This window comes from Thamnophis sirtalis, unplaced genomic scaffold (genome assembly GCF_051295495.1).
Source record: "Thamnophis sirtalis isolate CommonGarterSnake01/CBP01778 unplaced genomic scaffold, rThaSir2_p1.2 scaffold_15, whole genome shotgun sequence".
Lineage (NCBI taxonomy): Eukaryota > Metazoa > Chordata > Lepidosauria > Squamata > Natricidae > Thamnophis > Thamnophis sirtalis.
The window spans coordinates 12,281,377-12,304,833 of NW_028261395.1; the positions used below are offsets into that span (position 1 = coordinate 12,281,377).

General features: G+C 41.0%; 1 protein-coding gene across 1 annotated transcript in view; it reads left to right on the forward strand.

The window, feature by feature from the left end:
• LOC148042471 (vomeronasal type-2 receptor 26-like) overlaps positions 1 to 23,457 on the forward strand; it is a 127,505-nt gene that overhangs the window by 11,904 nt on the left and 92,144 nt on the right. The window lies entirely within an intron of this gene.

Genomic DNA, 23,457 nt, shown 5'->3' on the forward strand with positions numbered 1-23,457 from the left:
AAAAGGGGAAACATTCCTTGCCTTATGATCAAATGGCACTTTTGCTAGTACTTTGTGGCCACTGAAAAGACTGAGAACAAACCAGGCTCAGTTTATTCCATGCTTGCATTTCATGAGAGAAATCGTGCTTCAGCCAGGGCACCCAAACTGCTGCCCATTTTGTGGGCGACAGCTGAGCAGGGAGGCAGTGTGTATGTGTACTTTGATCCCCATTCAAGCAGGGCCTCTCATTTCCTCCCCGGCACAGTTGGGGCATGGAGGCTGCTGCCACCTAAGCACCATGATTGCCCCCTCCCCAGCCAGCCAGCCCCACCTGACCTGCTCCCTGCCAGCTCCTGCAAATCCTTGCCATTCTCCTCCTCCTCTTCTTCGTTTTGTTGTCCTTCTCGCCCAAGCGGCAGTGGGCTCCACAGGGCAGGCTCTCATTTCTGCACTGAGGCAGAAAACTCTGGTGGGCTGGAAGTGAGTGCAGATGGCCTCCCCCCCCCCCCCAAATGCTTCCTGGCTCAGTTGGAGGCTTCCTTCAGCCTTCAAACAGTTGCAGGGTTTTTTCTTTGCTCCCAGGTTGGTGCAAGAGGCTTTCCAGCGGAAAAATGGGGGGGAAAAACCCTGCGCTTTCTGCACCCCATTTTGGCCCTGGAAAGCCTCCTGCACCAACCTCGAAACAAAAAATAAAAAATAAAACCCTTGCAACTGTTTTAAGGCTGAAGGAAGCCTCCTACTGAGCGAGAAAGCACTGGAGGCCCAGACCATTCATTCCAGCCCACCGGAGTTTCCTGCGCAATGTGAGCACGTGCACACACACACACACACACACACACACACTCTCACACGTCCCCCGCCCTAGCCCCCCACAAAGGCCCGAAAACCAGCTGGCCAGCAGGAGGTGCGCCTGCATGTGGATGCTAATGGAGCTGGGCTGGGGTGGCTGGTGTGCCGGGAGAGGCTCTGTATGCCACAGGTTCCCCATCATGGCTCTAATCCTTTCAATTCCTTTTTCAGATCAATGATGCAATCGCTTCAGAGGCTCTGAGTGATAAAAGCAAATTCCCCTTTTTCCACCACATGTTCCCCAAAGGAGGATTCCAGTACCCAGTAATTGTCCAGCTGCTCCTCCACTTCAGATGGACCCTGATTGGCCTCTTTGCTTCAGACACAGAAAAGGGAGGGAATTTCATGAGGACTTTTCCTCCTGTGCTTGTCAGGAATGGAATTTGTGTGGTTATATCACAACTGTTCTCAACAACTGGACATACAGCAGCCCTCAGGGATTCCCTCTCTAAGTGGAGACAAGTCAACGTCTTTGTTCACTTCATGGAATATGATTCCCATTGGGAGAGAATTCTTCCTTTCCATTTAACTTTTATGCGTCTCCCAGGACCCATTGAGGGGAAAGTCTGGATCCTCACAAGTTTTGCATCATATGAAATGGACAAGCTCAGACTTCTCAAATACATCCATAGTGTTTGGAACTTTGGTTATCTGCCAAAAGAAAGGCCAAAAGATTCTGCCTTTAAACCCTTTTTCTTTGTGGAAGAAAAGTTTCAAGATCATTATTTTCATTGTTCTCTTTCAAAGAATGTCTTTTCTGTCAAAGGCCGCAGAAGATGCACCCAGAAAGCCCCACTGGAGACCCAGAGGAAAAGGGACAGAGAAAGGGCCCAAAATCACTACGAACCTTACAGTCTCGCGAAGACTCTGGCTCAGGCCCTGAATGCTGCATATTCCTCCAGATCGAGGAGGGGAAGGAAGGAGGGAGAAAAGATCTTGGGGTCTCCAAGGTTGCAGCCATGGCAGGTAAGGAGATCCTGATATGGATCCATTAATCTTAGATCCTTTGGAGGAGGAATCCAGAGGAGAAGGAGGGGAACCATCTCAACAGATTTGGCCAATTTAATTACTCAGGGAATTAATGGTTCCAAAGAGTAGATACCATGGCATTTTTATATTTAGCACTGCTAATTGGAAAATGCTGCATTATTTTAAAATAAATTCCCGTATTTGTGGGTTTGTGATTAGCCTGGTGGAATTCCACCTTCCTTCCGTCCTCATTGCAGGTGGGTCTGTGTGCAGCTGGACAGGCAGCTAAGCCCCCCTATTCTCCTCCAATGAAATGGAGCCTGGCGTGGATCTGGATGCTTTATTGGGAGAAGAGGGCAGGTGAAACTGAGGAGATGCAAATAGTGGAAATCAAATAGAAAGACGAGATAGGCAGCATTAATTAACAGCCAGCAAAGAAGCAGCTGGAACCTCTCCAGCGATGCTCCGTGTGAGGGACGGAGGCCGTCTCCGGATGACCAGGGGTCTCGGTCACAACGGCTGCTTCCGTCTTCTCCAAAGGCTGACAGAAAATGGAGTCTGGCTTCAGACCTTAGAGTTAGGCTTATCTGCCCCCGGCCACTAGGTGGCGCTAGAGCAACAACAGCACAAGAGTTCCCGTATTTTTCAGAATATAAGACGCAGCCTTTTTCCGTCAAAAAGAGTTTGAAAATCTAGGTGCGTCTTATACATCCAATACAGCATTTTTTGCCTCCCGAAGCCCCACCCCCTTCACCAAAATGGCCCTGCATACCCTTATGGAGGCTTTCAGAGAGCTCCTGGGGGCTGGGGAGGGCAGTAATGAGCAAAAAATGGACGATTTTTGCCCCCCCCCAACCCCCAGCAGCACTCTATAAGCCTCCATAAGGCTATGCATGCATTTTGTTTGCACAAAATGGGGTTGTTTTTGAGAAAAGTTGGCCATTATGTGCTCAGTTTTGCCCTCCCCTAGGAACAGTCTGCAAATCCCACCAAGGCCATTGATGACTTTTTTAAAAGGGGGGGGGGGGCGTTTTCACAAAAACAGGCTGTTTCGGGAAGGTTTGCAGAGTGTAAAAACTTCCCCCCCCTCTTGGAAAGCTCTTTAACTGGTTGATGAGAATTACATTGATCAAGTGCTGTGCCAACAGAAACAAAGTCTTAGGTGCTGCAGATTGTCAGCGATTTCCTTCTCCAGCACATGGATAAATACACCTGGAAACATCTACCTATCTACCTACTCTCTCTTTCTCCCTCTCTCCCTACTGTATTTCTCTCTCTATCTCTTTTTATTTCTCTCTCTCTATCCCTCTACCTACCTACCTACCTACCTACCTACCTACCTACCTACCTACCTACCTACTTTTTTTAAAAAATTGCGTCTTCAAAACCTTGGTGTGTCTTATACTCCGATGCATTTTATACTCCGAAAACTACAGTACTTGTTGTGGCATGACAACCTTTATAAATTAGGAGGAGACCCTGAGACCATCTAGCCCAACCCCTCATCTCTGCAGGAATCCCAGTTCAGGCTTCTCTGACTGATGGCTGCTCAGTCTTTGCTGTCAGACGATCCATGAAGAGGAGACTGAACTCTGCTTTATTGGCTCAGCTCTAAAACAGCTCATCCTTTTATCATATTTTTTCTCTCATTCAGTTAAAATCTCCTCTCTTGTAACTGAATTCACTTTTTCCATGTCTGGCACTCTGGAATAAGCGTGAGCAGATCTTACACTCATGTGTAACAGGAGTCGGTTATTGGAAGAGGGTTCTATCCAGTGGTGGGATTCAAATCTTTTTTCTACTAGTTCTGTGGGCATGGCTTGGTGGTCATGTGATTGGGTAGACGTGGCCAACTTGACATCACTCACGTCAAGAGGTACCTTGCCTGGCCTCTCCTTGCATCAACAAGATACAATTTCCCTGTCTATTTATTTACTACTAATGAACATCCAAAATATACAATTTAATCCTATGTATATATGCCATATGTTTACATACATATTACAGGGTATAGTGTGTGTATAGGCACACAAAAAGATACATTATCTACTTTATACACTGTATGTGTATGTACACACACACACACACACACACACAGAAACACAGAGCTCTTCTAAAACTACACATTCAACCTCACTTATTGCGTTTGGAAAAACACACCCAGAGTCCACTTTCTGCCACACATTTAACTATCATTTCTGCACATTAGAACATTACACAGGCCTTCAGATGTTCTTCCCTCGCCTGCACATGACTGTCAGAGCCGGGAGATGTCATGGATTGGGTAAAATGTGGCAAAGCTCACTTAACAACGCTCTTGCTTAGCAACCAAAATGTTGGGCTCAATTGTCATAAGTCAAGGACTGTCTCTGCCTTCCTCTGCATGGCAGCCTTGACCTAGTAAACTCCTTCCCTTTTCTGGCAATTTTCCTCTCTGTTAGTGGCACCAAAATAATCCAGAGGATATAAGGTCTCCAGCTGGAGCAGGGGGTTGGACTAGATGGCTTCCAAGGTCCCTTCTGACCCTACTAGAGCAGGGGTTGGACTAGAAAATGACCCCCAAGATCCCTTCCAGCCCTTTCAAACATTGTTGTGCTGTTTGAAAGAGTCTTCTGAAGCCATGGTTTGTGTCCTTCCTTCCTCTCATGTTCTCTCTTTCCCTCCCTCCCTCCCTCCCTCCCTCCCTCCCTGTATCTATTGACCCATCCATCCAACTATATCTCATTCACTTCCTCCTCCCTCCCTCCCTCTCTTTCTTTCCCTTCCTTCCATAACTCCATCTTTCTATCTCTCCTTTCCTTTCTTTTCCTTTTCTTTCTTCTTCCTTTTCTTTCGTCCCCTGACTCTCCCTCAGACTCCCAGGAAGGAAGGGAGGGAGGGAGGGAGGGAGGGAGGGAGGGGGTAGGGAAGGAAAGGAAATGGGAAAGAAGGAAAGGATAAAAAACAGTGGGAATGGGAGCAAGAGGCCACAGCAAAGGCAGCCAAACAAGCTGGGCTGCATGGACATGTGGTTGAGGCAAGGGAGCCAAAGAGCAGCTGCAGCAATGACTCTAAGGCCCCAGCCAAGGCCTGCAAGGCAAGTAGTGGTGGGGCAGTGCATGGCCAGGCAGAATTTTTACTATGTGGGGGCTGAACTTGCTGAATCCCACCACTGGCTGTATCCTCCCGTCTCCAACCAAGAGATTGTGTCAGTTGGAAAAGAGGCTCCCAGATTCCTCCTGATCTTCAGCTCTTCTCCTTGTTGTGTTTCCTCAAGGCTAAGAGCAGCTCCTTTGATCTCTTCCTTGGCTTCATTGTCTTTCCCTGAAGTTCACGTAGATTTTATACAAATTCTCCTCCAACCTCGGTGCCTACAAGGCAGGGGTGGGTTTCTCACCCCGTTCCAACCGGTTCGGTTGGAACGAGGCCGGCGGCATCCTCGTGCATGCACGCGCCGTGCGCGTGCACACGTGCGCCACACGCATGCGTACTGGCATCTGTGCGATGCTCCAGCTGCTCCTGGAGGATCGCGCAGGCGTTGTATGCGTCCTGCGCATGCGTGGAAGCGCAGAATTCGGCAAAACTGGGTAAGGAGCAGGCGCGCGCGCGCGGGCGCGCAGGCGCGGGGGGGAGGCCTTCGCCGTTCCCGGAAGTTACTTACTTCTGGGTTCGGCGACCAACTGGATCGCGGGGACCGCCGCGAACCGGTTGAAACACACCCCTGCTACAAGGGGACCTGGTCGTTGAGTTGGGGTCTCCCCAAACCAGAACATTCACTTCAGTGGTGGGTTTCAATTTTTTTAGAACCTATTCTGTGGGTGTGGCCTACTTTGTGGGTGTGGCTTGGCAGTCATGTGACCGGGCAGGTATGGCCAACTTGACATCACTCATGCAGACTCAGTCACATGACCACCCCCCCCAAGCCATGTGGCAATTTTTTGGGGAACTCCTATGAAAGGGGGGGAACCTTCCAAAAATAGACAACTGGAGGATTAAGGGCTGAAATTAGGGAGATCGGAGAAGTCACAACAGAGAGGAATCCAGTAGAAAGCTATCACACATTGGGGAAAGAACTTTGGGAGATCTGAGGAGGCAAGACAGAGGGGAATCCAGGAGAAAACTCCTGAGCTTGCCTCTGCTGTCTGATGGATCGTGCCGCTGGACCTGTCCAGCGGGCGGGGGTGAGCGTGGAGCAACAGAGCTGGGGCAGGCAGGCAGGCGTTTGGAAGTTACGTCCGGGTCCATTTCACCATCCGGTTATCCCGATCCGGTGAGAACTGGCAGAAACCCACCACTGATTCACTTCCTGAGATTCTTACAGCTGCATCTCCCTTCTTTCCATGAACATCTCCCGGCTGACTCAGATTCTGTTTCCAGTTAACTACGATTTTGAGTCATTTTCACAAGTAAATATATCAAGTTTGGTATCCCTCATCTTTTTTACAGTCCATCATTCATGTTCTTATATGAGACTTTATTGTTAGTCAAGTCCTAGTTGCTAAAAATCAGATATTTTTCTACTGCTTTTTACTTATGCGCCCTTCTCTTCGTGGTAATCATAAATATTGTTTCTGGAAACTCTTATAAAAATTTTTATTCAAAAAGGTAAAATAAAACTATTACAATGATAAAACAAAAGTAGACAACACATTTTTTTAAAGGTGCATTAAAAACAGGCAAAAACATGCATATCCCCCCCCCCCTGTTGAACACAATATAGCAGTAATAGTTTCTCCCCCTTGCAAAACAGCCCCAATATTATAAATTACACATCTATTTGCAACTACTTGACTTGTCATCTATCTGCTGTATATAAAAAACGTAGTTAACAGGCAATACAACAATAGTCCTTCGGGATTGGGCGGCATATAAATGTGTCTAATAAATAAATAAATAAATAAAATAAATAAAGTTAAATTTCAAAAGTTCAAACTTCTGTGTTATCTGCTGTTGTATTTAACCCACAGAATATTTACAGGGGCTTCTTCTCTACTACAGACCACCACATTCATTACCTCTGATCCATCCAGAATCTGCCCAGGGTTAAACAGCTTTGGTTGATTCTTAATAATAAGACATTTCCTTAAAATTTTAATTAGGATCTTTCTCAACAACTGCTTTCCATTCCCCAAAGTCATGGAACCTCCTGAAAATGGAAACATGACGACTCTTAAACTCCGTGGCATGACAAAACCGCGCTCGACTAAAGCGCGCCTGATTAAACCGCGTCACTGACGTCATCAACAGGGCGACAACAGCGAGCGCGGAGAAAGAAGGGTGCTTTAAATAACACTTTGAAAGCAAGCCGATTCAAGTTAAGGTAAGGGTTAGGTTTAGGGTTAGTATTAGGTTTAGGGTTAGGGTTAGGTTTAGGGTTAGGGTTAGGGTTAGGGTTAGGTTAAGGGTTAGGGTTAGGGTTAGGGTTAGGGTTAGGGTTAGGGTTAGGGTTAGGGTTAGGGTTAGGGTTAGGGTTAGGGTTAGGGTTAGGGTTAGGGTTAGGTTAAGGGTTAGGATTAGGTTAAGGGTTAGGTTAAGGGTTAGGTTTAGGGTTAGGTTTAGGGTTAGGTTTAGGGTTAGGGTTAGGTTTAGGGTTAGGTTTAGGGTTAGGGTTAGGGTTAGGTTTAGGGTTAGGTTTAGGGTTAGGTTTAGGGTTAGGTTTAGGGGGGTTAAGTTTAGGTTTAGGGGTTAATTTTAGGTTTAGCGTTTACAGCGTGCTTCTGTCTCCGCGCTGTTGTCGCCCTGTGATGACATCAGCTACGCAGTTTCGTCGAGCAGGCTTTAGTCGAACGCGGTTTTGTGGTGGAACCCTTAAACTCTTTGTTTTCCAGTTAAATATGACAAGTTCATTCCCCAATTTCCCTCAATCTTCTTGATAGAATCAATTTCATCAGTCCTCCATTCTGTCCGCTTTGAATCTTCAGGGTCCATGGCCTCTCCAGCCATCTCCAAGCAGTCTGCCTTCAAACCAGACTCCTTCCTCAGGGATGCCAGCAGCAAATTAAATTCCAGTCCATCCAATCCATCCTATTCAACAATTGTTGCGTGCTTCTGATTATTGCCTTTAAGTTGATTTAAAACCATTTTTATTTTATCAAACTTTTAAAATGAAATTTAAAATAAAGTTTCAAATAAAGCTTCTAAGTTGAAAGACTTTATATTCTTTAAATCACATCAAATTAGCTTACTCTAAGATCCTATTAATTACCATATTAATAACAGAAAAATTGACGACTAATGGCAAATTATAATCCATCACCTTCAGGTTTCATAGGAAAGATTAAAAATTGTTAAAAATTATTTGAGTAACATTTTGAAGACAGTTTTTATCCATTTAGTTATCATACCACCTCTCAAGTTTCCACAAAATTCACAAAATTCTTTGTGAGTCCTTTATTAAAACCCAGTTCTATCACCAGAGCTCCCATAATCCATTTAGAAAGTGTAATGATATGTGAGAATGACTTTTGGGGTGAGCAGAAGAGAGGCTGCCTAGGGAGGGATCGGATAAGAGGGGAGAATCCTGCAGCTGCATAATGGGAGAGAAACTCAGAAAGGATCCTCCCTAACTTTTCAGGCTGAGAAAGTGGGAGATTTGTTCTTTCAGATTTTAAATTTTTTGTTAAAGTCACATTACAATAAAGCAGAATTAGCACATCTGGAGGTGTTTTCCATCAAGATTAAAAGGGGGGAGATTAGCCTGAAAGATTTCTTCTTGATCAACCCATCCTTTCAGGGAATCAACCTGTTGTTTTCAAAGAGTTTATGGATCATCTTTTTTTTCTCTGTTCATTCTATTGAATGTTCCCTATAATTGACCAATTGTGTGGATTATATTTTCTATATACATATTTTGTCAGTATGTGATTGACAGATTTTTCTCAAACTTTTTCATTCACTTATGAAGATAATGGCAGTATTTGTACCCTATTTAACCATATTTGGAGATTGAACAATTGTAGAAGAAAGATTCAATGTGGGATAAGAAACAAAGTTTTCTGCTTTTCAGATTCCTGGATGTTCCCATTCTAGTTTCATCCCTTTCTGGAGAATAATGAATTTTGGAATATTTCTGAGGCAAAACTGTACTTGGACCAAAATGGAGAGATAAGAGCAGATGTTGGCATTCACGGCTTCTTGGTTCTCCCCAACGAACATTCCAGGGAAGAGATTCTGGCGTATTTTATAAGACAGAGACTTTCTATCAAAGAAGATGCTCTTTCACAGCTAAAGTTGCTCAATAAGGTGAGAGAAATTTTGGTGTCTTTTCTGTTTTCCAAAGCCTGAGGTCCCATTTCAAGTGGGCAAAGCCTCCAGGGTGGTTGGTCTTCCATGCCAGTTGGTGTTATCTGATTGTAGTTTTTTAACAGATGGGACCTAAGTGGAGGGGCTTTGCCCTGTTTTATGGAAATCCTTCAAGATCTTACTGGTCAGAGGTTTCTTTCTTCATCAGTTTTATTCTATATTTAAAAAAATCTAATGGAATAAAAGTTTCCTAAATCTTTTACATATGTCATCATACTTAATTTTTTTTCAATTCAATCCATTAATAAAGTTTAAAGTAGAAAAGTACTTTATTGTAATATTAAATACCAAAATCAAAAGGGAGGAAATAAATTAAGAATCTTCCAGACTTCCTGGGCAGGACCTTGCTGATGGTAGCAGCTTAATAGAGCTGCTCCCGAGTTCCTGGTCGCGTTATCTGTCTAGACATCTGACAGGTACCTTATCCTTCAGGCAAAGAAGGGAAGGAGAAAGATCCAACTGGCAAAGTGCCTTTTTGATCTTTGCAGCTTTTATGTCTGCGAAGAGAGGGGAGGGCAGCTGAGGCTGAATCATCTCCGTGCCGGAATCTACAGCTGTTTTTTTACAGCCCAAAGTAAGATCCCCCCACTTAGAACAATATTTGAACTATTTGATTTTAATACAAGCAGAGTCCATACCTGAGAACTTCATTTGCTTATTTAAATCTTAGCTTCATTTTTTACAAGATCTTTCTTTGTTAATTTGGCTACTTAAAAAAGCTTTTAAAATGGCGACTGTGAATTCTCCGTAACAATGCTCACCTTCTTAATCTTCTTGCAAAGAACAGCTATAAAATTTCAAAGGAAGGGAGTGATTTATCACTCTGCCTTATAGCCGGCCAGCAGACTTTCATTAATTAGTTTCACTTCTACAAGATTTTACAAGACCTTTTTTAATTAACTTTGCTAATATATATTTCTAATATAGAGAAGTCTAAAATGACGTTGAATATGCTGAGCTGTTTCGTTATAATGCTTTTTTTCTGAAACCTTCTGAAAAGTCCTACAGAGCTAATAAAGGGGTGATTTAATACATCTTTTCGTAGCTGCATAGCGGGCCAGTAAAGTTTGATTAATTGCTTGAAGATAAGACTTGGAATGGCCTCAAAACTAGGTTCTGGACTGAAACACCCTCCTAGAAGTACATCCCCAATACCTGGCACAAAGCCGCAGCCTCCACCCTCTATGCCCCCTACTGGAGACTTGCTAACGAAAGAACTTTTTTTGGAAACTTTTAGAGTTTTGAAAGAGGAGATAAAAGAACTTAAGGCGGACTTGTATGATAAAATTGATACTAGGATTGATAAAATGAAAGATGATATGCTGGGACTTGTAACTGTATTGACAGAACATGTTTCTGGAATTGAAGATAATCTAGAGGATCTTTACAAAGCTAATACCAATTTGACATCCAAAAGTGAGGTGGTTCAACAAAAAGTTGAAAATGCTGAAAAACAAATTATTATGATACAGTACAGGCAGATGGAGCTGGCATTAAGAGTAAGGGGGTTACGTGAGGATAAACAGGAGAACTTGAAACAGATTCTTTCAGAAGCTTTTGATTGTCTGGTGGGAAGACCGGGGTCTAACTTTGACTGGCAGATCGATAAAGCTTATCACGTTAATTCTTGGGTGGCAAAACAGAAGCAACTTCCCCGAAACGTAGTTATATATTTCACTACAAGAGAGCTCAGAAACATGATACTACAAGAGTCCTATAACACTAGGCTCCAAATTGGGAGCCAGGATTTGACTATTCTGAAAGAAATACCACCTCAAATGCTAAGAGCCAGGAGAGACTACGCTTTTTTAGTGGAAGAACTCAGAAACCATCAGATACAGTACAGATGGGATGCACCATTTGGTATTATATTTACATTTGACAGGCAAAGATATCGTCTCAACTCCGTATGGAAAGCTTGAGATTTTTATCACAATATTTTGAAGGTGGGACACCCTGCACCATCTGGATCTGGAGAAAGACCACAAGAAGGACAAGACAGACAGCAAACCACACAACTACCAGACAAGATGTACCATCTCCCCTCCCTAAAAGGGCAAGGTGTTATGGAACAAAGACCTAGCCGTATGACTACCAGATGAATGGAAAAACAAGCTAAAAGGCAACAGCCTCAACAATCACCGGCCATCGATCAAGGAGTTACAGCAACAAGCTCAGAAGCCATGGGAGGAGCTAGGCCAAAGGTTAAACAGGCCATGAAGGAGGCTCTAAAAAAGCTTCAGGTAACCAAAGATGACATCTAAGTTTCTAACATGGAATGTCAATGGATTGAATTCTCCACAGAAGAGAAAGAAAATATTTCACTATCTTAAACAGTTTAAGAATGATATAATATGTTTGCAAGAAACTCATATCAAATCAACTGACCAAAAATATTTGATTAACCCAAAACTTGGTCAACATTTTGTAGCTTCTGCTATGGAAAAGAAAAATGGTATAGTTGTATACTTAAGAAAAGACATCAAAGCTGAATTAATTGAAGCAGATACCTTTGGAAGATATATCGCATTAGATCTAATCTTAGAAGGGAAAAAGACATTACTTTTGGGAATTTATGCTCCTAATCAACAGCAAGACGGATTCTATAGAAATCTTCATGCTAAATTAGTGCAGTGGGATTATAGGTCTTGCATACTATTGGGCGATTGGAATGGTGTGATAGACACTAAAAGAGATAAGAAGACTTCTCACCCAAATACTAAGATGCGAGCAAAGTTACCCAAACCTTTTTTTGACATGATGGACGACTTTGAACTAAGAGATATTTGGCGAGAAAGAAATGCAGAGGAATATGATTTCACTTTCTTTTCTGATAGACATCAATCCCTTTCAAGGATTGATTTTATACTAATCACCAATGATTTGCTTTCTAGGGTGAAGAAGACAAAGATTGTGGCTAGGGTCCTTTCGGATCATAACCCAGTTTGGATGGAATTGGGAAGGGCAGTGCAGGCAAGAAGGTCTTGGAGATTGAATGAAAACTTATTTAGATATGAAAAGTATATTAATGATTGTAAAAAATTGTTATCTAAATACTTTGTTTTGAATATGAATAAAGGTACACCTATGGAATTCGTATGAGATGCAAGCAAAGCGTATATGAGGAGTGCTGATGAATATAAATAAAACACATAGATATAAACAAGGGCTAAAACAAACAGAATTGGAAGAGGAAATTAAGAGGAAAGAGTTGGAGTTAACAATGAATCCAGGTGATACAAAGGTTAAGGAAGCAATCACCATATTAAAATCTCAATTTGACATGTTGATCTCTGACCAGATAGCCACTAGTTTATTATATGCAAAACACAATACTTTTTGTAACGCGAACAAACCTGACAGATGGTTAGCTTATCAGATTAGGAAAAAAAGGAAAACTCGAAATATATCTAAACTGACTTACAGAGGGAAGGAGGTGTTTCAACAGGAGGAGATTCAAAAGGCATTTCGGGAATTTTTTACAGAATTGTATAAAGGGGATAAAATTAATGGTTTAGCTATAGATAAATATTTAGATAAAGAGAAAATACCTCCAGTTAGAGAAGAGCACAGGCAAAAATTGAACCAACCAATAACCTCGGGGGAAATTTTGCAGATAATTAAGCAATTAAAGTTAGGGAAAGCACCAGGTATAGTTGGTTTGACAGCGGTTTACTATAAAAAATTACAGTTAGAGGCTTCCGGGGAGGGACTTGCCGTCATCGGCAGCTTAACGGAGCTGCCCCCAGATTCCTGGTTCGTTATCTATTTAATATCTATTAGATATCTCTTTTTTCAGGCTAGAAAAAAGCAGAGAGCGACTCAGTCGGCAAGAGTCTTCTTTGAAGTTCGCAGTTTTTTTGGGGGGGCTGCGAAAGGAGGGGGAGAGTCAGCCAAGGCTGAGTCATTTACTCCGGCCAGAAAATCTCAGCTGTTTTTTTTACAGTGCAAGGCAAGACCCCCCCCCCTTGGACAATTTTTGTAACTATGTTATTGAAATTAAGACAGGCAGAAACCGAACTTGAGAACTCTATTTTTTTTCTCCTACCAAAAATCCCAGTTTCAACATGATAAAAAAATCCCTTTGTGCAATTGGTTCTAAGATGGCGATCTTGTAGCTTTCGCATTTGTATAATTTTAGCTTCCTGGCACAGCCGACAGAGAGAAAGATCAAAGGTATTGCCTGATAGCATTCTCCAACTAATTAACATTGTTTCCTTGAAGACCTACCAAGAATTTATTTTTATTTTTCTTATCAATTTTTAAAAGCTGTTAAGCCTCCTTGTCAATATAGAGATATTTTAAACACAGATGAATATGAATTGTTTCATTACAATGCTAACTTTTTGAGATGTGCTTTGTTACAACGTTCCTTTTTGAAATCTTTTGAAAAACCTCTATGAACAAATAAAGGGGGGACTCAACACTTTCTTCCCTTGCAAGTTACATAACGGGCCAGCAGAGTTCGAGTAATACTTGACTAATTGTTTGAAATAATGGCACCAAAATCAAAGTCGGGGAGACGTTCTTTTAGCAATACACCTCATGCATTTGGCATGAAGTCGCAGCCTTTACCTTCTACGCCCCCTACTGGAGATTTGCTAACGAAAGAATTTCTTTTTGAGACACTTAGAGAATTCAGAGAGGAGATAAAGCAACTTATTACAGACTTTTCTGACAAGTTTGACACTAGGATTGCTAATACAAAGGAGGACATGATAGGATTTGTAACTGTATTGACAGAGTATGTTGCTGGAATGGAAGATAAGCTAGAGCTTCTGGAGGAAGCCAATACCAACTTGACATCCAAAATCGAAGTGATGCAACCAAAAGTTGAAAAAGCTGGAATGGAAGATAAGCTAGAGCTTCTGGAGAAAGCCAATACCAACTTGACATCCAAAATTGAAATGATGCAACAAAAAGTTGAAAATACAGAAAAACAAATTGTTATGATAAATTATAAAAAGATGGAGCTTGCATTAAGAATCAGGGGACTGCGTGAAAGGGAACAGGAGAACCTGAAACAGATTTTCTCAGAGGCCTTCAGTCGTCTGGTGGGAAGACCGGGAATCAACTTTGATTAGCAGATTGAAAAAATTTACCGCCATAATTCTTGGACGGCAAAACAGAGACAGCTTCCTCGAGATGTAATCATATATTTTGCTACAAGAGTCTAGAAATAGGATACTACAAAAGTCTTATAATACCAAGCTACAAATTGGCAGACAGGATCTGATTGTCTTCAAAGAAACACCACCCCAAATGTTAAGAGCCAGGAGAGATTACGCTTTTCTTGTGGAAGAACTCAGAAACTGTCAGATAGATGGGATGTGCCATTTGGTATTATAATTACACTTGGTGAGCAAAAATATTGTCTCAATTCTGTATGGGAAGCCCGAGATTTCTATCATAAGACCCTGAAGGTGGGGCATTCTGAATCATCTGGATCCGGAGAAAGACAACGAGAAGGACAAGATAAACAACAAATTACACAACCACAAGATAGAAAGCGTCATCTTTCCTTCCCGGTAGGGCAAGGGATCAGAGAACAAGGACCTAGTGGTACGACTACTAGACGAATGGGGAAATAAGGCAGACTGCAACAACTTTAATAGTTATTGGCCATTGATTAAAGAGTTATGTCCGAACTTTTTATAAAAGAGAAAGAAAATATTTTGCTATTTCAAACAGCCTCAATCTTGAACATGGTCAATACTTTGTGACTTCTGTCATGCAAAAGAAAAATGACATAGTTGCATACTGAAGAAAAGATATTGACTTGATGGATAATTATGAACTTTTATATAAATTACTGATGATTTATTTTCTGGGGCGAAGAGGACGGAGATTGTGGTGGGGGTTCTTTTGGATCATGGCCCAGTTTGGATGGAATTGGGAAGGGTAGTGCAGGTAAGAAGATCTCGGAGGTCGAATGGAAGCTATTTTGATATGAAAAGTATATTAATGATTGTAAAAATTGCTATTTGAATATCATGTTCGGAATATGAATAAGGGCATATTTAGGGAATTTCTAGGAGACACAAGAAAAGCATAGATGAGAGGAGTACTGATGAATATAAAAATATATATGTATATATATGTATATTAGAAAATCAAGGAGTATATGAAATCCCATGCACTACTTGCCCCGCCACATACATCGGACAGACCAACAGAAGAATAAGTGCACGCATTGAAGAACACAAAAATGCAATCAAAAAAGAAGAACCAACTTCTTCCCTGGTCCAACACCTCAAAGCCACAGGACATAAAATTGACTTCAATAAGACAAGAACCATCGCCAAGGCCGAACACTTCAACAACCGTATAATCAGGGAAGCAATCAAAATAGAAAAACACCCACATAGCATGAACAGGCGAGATGACACCTCCCGCCTGCCAGCCCTTTGGAAACCCGCCCTCATTAACAAACGAATCCCAAACATGAAGAAAGAGACCAGGCCCACACTCACAATAGCCACACAGAATACTACCAAAAAACATCCACAAAGAAAACAACCAAAAACACAAACTGATGAGGAGGCACGACCCAGAACCAGAAGGCAGACTGCTAAAGCACAATCAGCCTCTTCAAAACCCCTCCTACCCTCACAGGAAACACAACCCCCCAAACAATCAGAACAGAACACCCCTCCACCAAATAATGACACACTTCCACCTAATCAAGACACACCCAAACCCCCATTCAATCAGTTTTAATCCCCTACTGGCAGTTAAAACTTAATCCCCTACTGGCAGTTAAAATTTAATCTCCTACCAGCAGTTATAAGGAACAAACAGCCAAGATCCCACACTACTCCTGGAAACACCAAACCTGAAGTAGTCAGCAGCAGCCTGAAGATGACGAATGTGACTTCGTCAAAACGTCGCCAAGACATCTCCAATTCTACGCGGGAGAAAACCCGAACAACTAGAGACCTACATATATATGTACGTATATATACATATATAGGTGTGTGAAGGTATATATATATATATATATATATATATATATATATATATATATATATATATATATATATATATATATATATATATATATATATATATATATATATATATATACATACATACATACACACACACACACACACACACACATACATACATACACACACACACAAATACAAGGCAAAAAAAAAGAGTTGGAAGAGGAAATCAAAAGAAAAATTCGAAATGTATCTAAATTGTGTTATAGAGGAAGGAGGCACAAAGGGAACAAAATTAATGGGTTTGGAAATAGACAGAACAAAGCAAACTGTTTAAATTTGTGTAATGGTGAGAAGCTGAGTTTAATGTATACGAACAATGTAAACTGCTCATTATGGGACTAAGAAACTCCAGATAGTTTATGTTTAACATTAGTAATAACTTAAACTGTTCAAAATTTGGGTAACAGTAAGAAGCTGAGCTCAATGTTGAGATATTTTAGACTGTGATTGTTAAAATGCTATACCGTGTACAGGCTCTGGGAAATTGGGGGGAGGGAAGGGAGGTGGGGTTCTGGGGGGAGGGGGGGAGAGGGGAAATACAATATGTGTTAAATTCTAAAGTACATGATTCCACTTGTATACTGTGGCTTTTTAATGTTAGTGTTAAAATAGAACAAGCTGAATATATTGGAAGGTAATAGAAGTACACCGAAGGGAGGAGTTGAGAGAAAGAAGAAGGAGAGTGGAGAGGGTGAGAGAGAGAGGAGGAGAGAGAGAGAGGAGGAAGAGAAGGAAGGGAGGGATTGGATTAAGAGAGGGAGTGATAGAAGGGGGGGAAGTAGGTAGTAGAGGGGTATGTAAGAAGGAAGAATGAAAGTTGGAGGGGGTTGAAAGAGGGTGTATGGTGGGCCAAGGAGGTATATTGGGCTTGTATTGTAGAGGGCATTTTCTATATAAGTGAGGGCTGTGTTTATTATTCAATGTTATATGTCCCAGTTATGCACAGTAAACATGTGATTGTATAGAATGGAATGGAAATAAAAAAATTTAAAAAAAAAATTTAGTTAGAAATGGTAGAACCTCTTAGAGAATTATTTAATAAGATTCAAATGGAAGGTAAGTTGCCTCCATCTTGGAAGACAGCTTTATATCTTTGATACCCAAAGAAGATCAAGATACCACCCAACCAAAAAATTATAGACCTATCTCATTACTTAATGTAGATTATAAAAATTTTACTAAAATACTAGCAAATAGGTTAATGCTGGTTATTCAACAATTGATACACACCGACCAAACAGGTTTTATACAGGGGAGACAGATGAAAAGTAATGTTAGATTAATTATTAGAATATTTGGGAAAGAACAACCAAATTCCTGCTGCGTTCATATTTTTGGATGCTGAGGTGGAAACTGGCAATTTCTGTTGAAGATATTGCAAAAAATGCAGACAGTAAACAGCACAAATCATAGTCAATGGAAGTTTAACAGACTCTTTTCAAATTGGAAAAGGTACAAGACAGGGCTGTCCTATTGTTTATTATAACTTTGGAAGTATTGTTGAATAAAATACGGGGCTTGGATGATCTAAAAGGGATCAAGATTAGGCAGCAAGAATACAGAGTGCGCGCTTTCGCGGATGATTTGGTCATAATATTGGAACAACCGCAGGAATCCAGTATGGTTTTAATGAATACGATTAATCAATATGGTCAAGTGTCTGGTTTTAAAATAAATTTAGGAAAAACAAAAATATTAGCTATAAATATGAATACTAAACAAAAGGAAGAACTAGGATGGATGCTAGGATGTGAGGTAGTCAAAAAAGTCAAATATCTTGGAGTTAATATTTTAACCTCAAACGGGAAATTATATAAGCATAATTATGAACCACTTTGGCATAATATACAGATAGAGATGAAAAAATGGGAGAAATTGCACTTATCTTTGCTGGGTAGGATAGCGGCAGTGAAAATGAACATCTTACCAAAAATTTTATTTCTCTTCCAAATGTTACCTATACTTAAAAAAGATGCGAATCTTTTAGAATGGCAGAAGGGTATCAACAAATTTGTATGGGCAGGAAAGAAGCCAAGGGTAAAGATGAAAATAATACAAGATGTACGCGAGAGAGGAGGCTTGAAATTACCTAACCTAAAACTATATTATGATGCAGTGGCGCTATCTGTAATTAGTGATTGGACTCATTTAACTAATGATAGAATATTGAATATTGAGGGACACGATCTGGTATATGGTTGGCATGCCTACCTGTTATTCAACAAAAAATTGGACAAGAATTTTAAAAGTCATATTTTAAGAAATGCTTTACTGCGGGTCTGGAAAAAATACCAATATAAATTAAATGACAAGATACCCATGTGGGCAATTCCTAGACACGCAATTGAAAATATGAATATAGCACAAAAACAGGATAGAATTATCTACAGACAGCTTCTCATTTTGGAAAGGGGGGTACTACAACTAAAATCTTTAGAGGTATTAAAAGAGGAGAAGGTAGTTCAAACATGGTTCCAGTATGGGCAATTACAGGCCAGGTGGAAAATAGATTAAAAAATTGGTTTTATCAAAATTGAGGATAATCTGTTTAAACAAATAAGAGATCAAAGTTTAATGCATATAAAGAGGATATATAATGTACTAATACAGATGGATTCGGAAACAGAATTAGCTAAGGTTGTATGATAAAGTGGGCTCAAAATATTGAAGAACCAATAATGCTGGATACATGGGAAAGAATCTGGGTAAGAAATATGAAATTTACACAAGCTCAAAACCTGAGAGAAAATTTTTATAAGATGTTCTATAGATGGCATTTAGATCCTAAAAAGCTGGCTTCTATGTATCCGAATTTAAAGCCTAAATGTTGGCGATGTGGTTCTCTCGATGCTACATATTTTCATATATGGTGGACCTGCCAAAAACCTAAGGCATTTTGGATAAAAATATGGTGGATTATGCAAAATATTTTTAAAAGAAGAATAAAGTTTACTCCTCAGTTATTTCTACTAGGTATAAGTACTGATTTTACAGTGATAGAGACTTGATTCTGCATTTAATAATGGCAGCAAGACAGTTGGTGGCGCAATACTGGAAGAAGGAGTTGCCTACAACTCAAGAATGGACATTGAAAGTTACAAATTTAGCCAAGATGGCTAAAATATCGGCATATCTTAAAGATCATTCAAATGAGAGATATAAACAAGACTGGAAAAAATGGATTGAGTATATACAAAACAAATATGGGACTAAGAAATTCCAGATAGCCTATGCTTAAGATCAGGAATGATTTAAACTGTTCAAAGTTAGCGTAGCAAGAAGAAGCTAAGACCAATGTAGAGATGTTATTAACCCCTTTTTTTTCTTTATTTCTTTTTTCTCAATATATTTTACACTGTGTTTGCTAAAAATCTATACCGTGTACGGGCTCTGGGAAGTCGGGGGGTGGAGGGAGGTGGGGTGTTGGGGGGGGAGGGAAGGATATATACTAGGTTGGGTTAGATTTCAATGTAATGCGACTTCACATGTATACTGTTTTTCTTTAATTTCTCTGTAAAAATAGGATAAGTTAAGTACATTGACATATAGTGGAAATACACCAAGGGGAGGAGGAGAGGGATAGAAGAAATAGGGGTAGAGAGGGCAGGAGAGAGGATGGGAGGGAGGGTGAGAAGGAAGGGAGGGAGTGGATCGGGAGAGAGGAGTGGTAGAGGGGGAAGGGAAGTAGGGTAGAGGGGATGATGGAGGGAGGATAGAAAGTTGGAGGGGGTGGAAGAAAGAGGTGTATGGAGAGTGGAAGAGGTATATTGGGTTGCTATTTTTTTGGGTATTGTTGTCAAGAGGAATTGCTGCGATTATTGTTTAATGTTGTATGGCTCCGGCTATGTACAGTATATATGTGAGTGTATGAAAATGAAAAAATGGAAAATAAAAACCTTTTTCAAAAAATAAAATAAAATAAAGAATCTTCCAGTTGTTATCCCTCCTGCATCTGTTTAGTAGTCAGAGATTTCATATTTACCTCAGTGAGGACCAGAGGCTACTTGTCTCCATCCATTTCTCCCTCCATTTTCCATGGACGGAGAATCCTAACATCTTTTCTTTGGCATTCCTCATTTTTCTGCTCAGTCCCTGCCTCAGTCCAATTGTGCGGAAAATTGTCATCCTGGATTTGTTAAGAGGGCTCGAGAAGGAGAGCCAGTTTGCTGCTATGACTGCATTCCTTGTCCGGAGGGGACCTTCTCCACTCAGGAAGGTGAGTCACACTGAGGAAAATGGGAGGCTTTGTGGAACTGGATCCATCCAGAACATTTTCATGAAAGTGCAAGTTAAAAGACAGATTGAAGTTCACCAGTTTTTTTTTAACCTGCACAATTTATTATTTAAAAGGAAGTAAATCAAAAAAAAATTTGAAGGAGAGGCTGGGAAGAGTCGGGAGGAGGAGGTGGAAGACTGAGCAAGCTTTACTACTATTTAAGGAAATATCTCTTCTGCTTTTTAGTTTGGACTTGTGCTGCTAAATTCACTTTTCTAGGAACATCCGAGTTCTTTGAAATTTGATAAATTGTTATAGGTCCACCTTCTGAAACACCTTGCAATTCACTGTACATTGAATCCTCCCCTTGAGGATCACTGAGAAGGTGTCACTGGTCCATAATGTGGTGCTGTGGATAGTTATGGAGGGAACTCATTATGCAAATATTCTGCCAGTCATATAGATCAATAAATCAGAGCTGGAAGGGACCTTGGAGATCTTCTACCCCTGCTGAAGCAGGAGAATCTATACCATTCCAGACAAGTGACTGTCCAGTCTCTTCTTTAAAACATTCAGTGTTGAAAAACCCAAAACCTTTGGAGTCCAGTTGTTCCACTGGTTAATTGTTCTTACTATTAGGAAGTTTCTCCTTAATTCAAGATTGTTTTTAAGTGTTACAAGATACTGTAGGTGTCCTCCAAGTCCAGTATATTAACTGCCATGTGGCTGAACTCAGGATGTTTGCCTAAAATATATATATATATATATATATATATATATATATATATATATATACATATATATATACATATATATATATATATATATATATATATATATATATATATATATATATATATATATATATATATATATATCCTTCTTATGCTCTTTTTAATGAAATCATTAATAAATACTTCTTGGAAAATGTCCATGGTATCAGTTGTTATCCAAAGAAGGTATTTACTGTAAGATAAAAGGACAGAATATTAAAGAAAATTGCTTTTTGGTTTCTCAGATGTGGAAAAATGCATCAAGTGTCCAGATGACAAATATCCAAATGAGGGCAGAGTCCAATGTATCCCCAAAGTTATGGCCTTCCTGTCTTATGAAGAACATCTGGGCATCATCCTGGTCTCTTTTGCCCTGCTCTTGTTCCTGACTACAGTCCTTGTTTTAATTATCTTCATTAAATATGGTGGATCTCCCCTTGTCAAAGCCAACAACCGGGACCTCTCCTACATCCTCCTGGTCTCCCTTCTGCTTTGCTTCTTGTCTCCTTCTCTCTTCATTGGTCAACCAAGGAAAGCCACCTGCCTTCTCCGACAAATGTTTTTCAGCATCATCTTCTCAGTTGCCGTTTCTTCTCTCTTGGCCAAAACCATCACGGTGGTGCTGGCTTTCCTGGCCACAAAACCAGGAAATCGGGTGAAGAGATGGTCGGGGAAGAGTTTGGCCAACTCCATCATCCTGTCTTCTTCTGCTGTCCAAATTATCATCTGCTCCATCTGGCTGGGAGTTTCTCCCCCATTCCCTAACTCTGACCTCCACTCCCAGCCTGGAGAGATCATCCTTCAATGCAACGAAGGGGCTGTTGTCATGTTCTACGTCACCCTCAGCTACATGGGCTTCCTGGCTGCTATCTGCTTCACGGTGGCTTTCCTAGCCAGGAATCTGCCTGGGGCCTTCAATGAAGCTAAGCTTATCACCTTCAGCATGCTGGTCTTCTGCAGCGTCTGGGTGACTTTTGTGCCCACCTACTTGAGCACCAAAGGGAAATACATGGTGGCTGTTCAGGTCTTCTCCATCCTGGCTTCCAGTTCTGGTCTGCTGTTCTGCATCTTCATCCCCAAGTGCTACATTATCCTTCTGAGGCCAGACCTGAACACAAAGGAGCAGCTTACAGCCAGAACAAATGTAAAAACATGAGATATAAGACCATTATGATATTGGAAGAATTGTTAAAGTTTATTTTGTTTGAAAGGAGATATTCTTTCCATTTAGACAATATACAGGAGTCAAAGAAAATATTCATATGTTTCAAAATAGGATATTATTGAATTGTTCTAGCTCCCTTCCTTTTCAACTTAATAAACCTTGCTGAAAGTCATTCAGTGGAATTTGCTGTTCAGCAACAGCTACTGAATGTGACACCTTTAAAAAATAATTCTGCCACTTGTTGCTACAGCTAAAAGTGTTTGTGTGTGTGTGAGAGAGAGAGAGATAGAGAGAGAGGGAAGGAGGGAGGGAGGGAGGAGGAGAAGGAGAGGGAGAGATCAGGAAAAGGGGTGAGGAGGAAGCTGTGGGAACCAAGCACCAGCCTGGTTGCCTGATCCTCTCCCTGAGAAAGCCGGAATGATGTGAAATGCCATGTTTGACTGGCTGTCAGCTGGGGAGGGAAATCTTCATCCCTCTTATAGAATTCTTTCTTCATTTCCTGATAAAATCTCCTTTGCAGAAAGTGTTCAGCAGAAGAGCTGCAGAAGATTCATCCAGGTCCAAGAGGGGGCTGAATAAGAGAGGAGGGACTTCAAGGTTTTTAGGAAGAGGCACCCATGGAACCTCTTCTGCTCTCCAACCACAGAGATTGCAGATCAATTGGGAATCAATGTTTAGGTTTCTGAATGGCTCCTAATCGGGAATAGAATCCCTCTGAAAATTCTATTTTAAAGAGATAAGAGAAGCTCTGATGGATCAGACCAAGATCAGTCTAAGATTCAGTGACCACACAGAGGCCTCTGGTTCTCCCACAAGCAGAAGAAGGCAGAGACTTATGGCTTTGCTCAAGGTGGAACAGACATTTCCCCACAATTTCACTTCCCTCCATCCCACCACCCAATATTGGACACGCAGCCATCTCACACTCTAGGAATCCCCAATTCTGTTATCCAACATTCATCTGAGAAAATATCTCCAAGTTTCAAGCTCCCCCTCCCCTGCTCTGCCCCCCATCAAAAAGGACTGGAGGACTGGAACTCGTGTCTCCTGTTGATTGGCCCAAAGTCAGTCATTTGGCTTTTATTTTGAAGGTGGAATTAAAACTCCCGCGATTGGCAGAAAGTCCCTCAGCTTGGCTTTGATTCCCACCCCAGCAGGCACTCCTTGTCCCTCCAACACAAAAGTCTCTTTCTGCGCACGCGCTTCCCT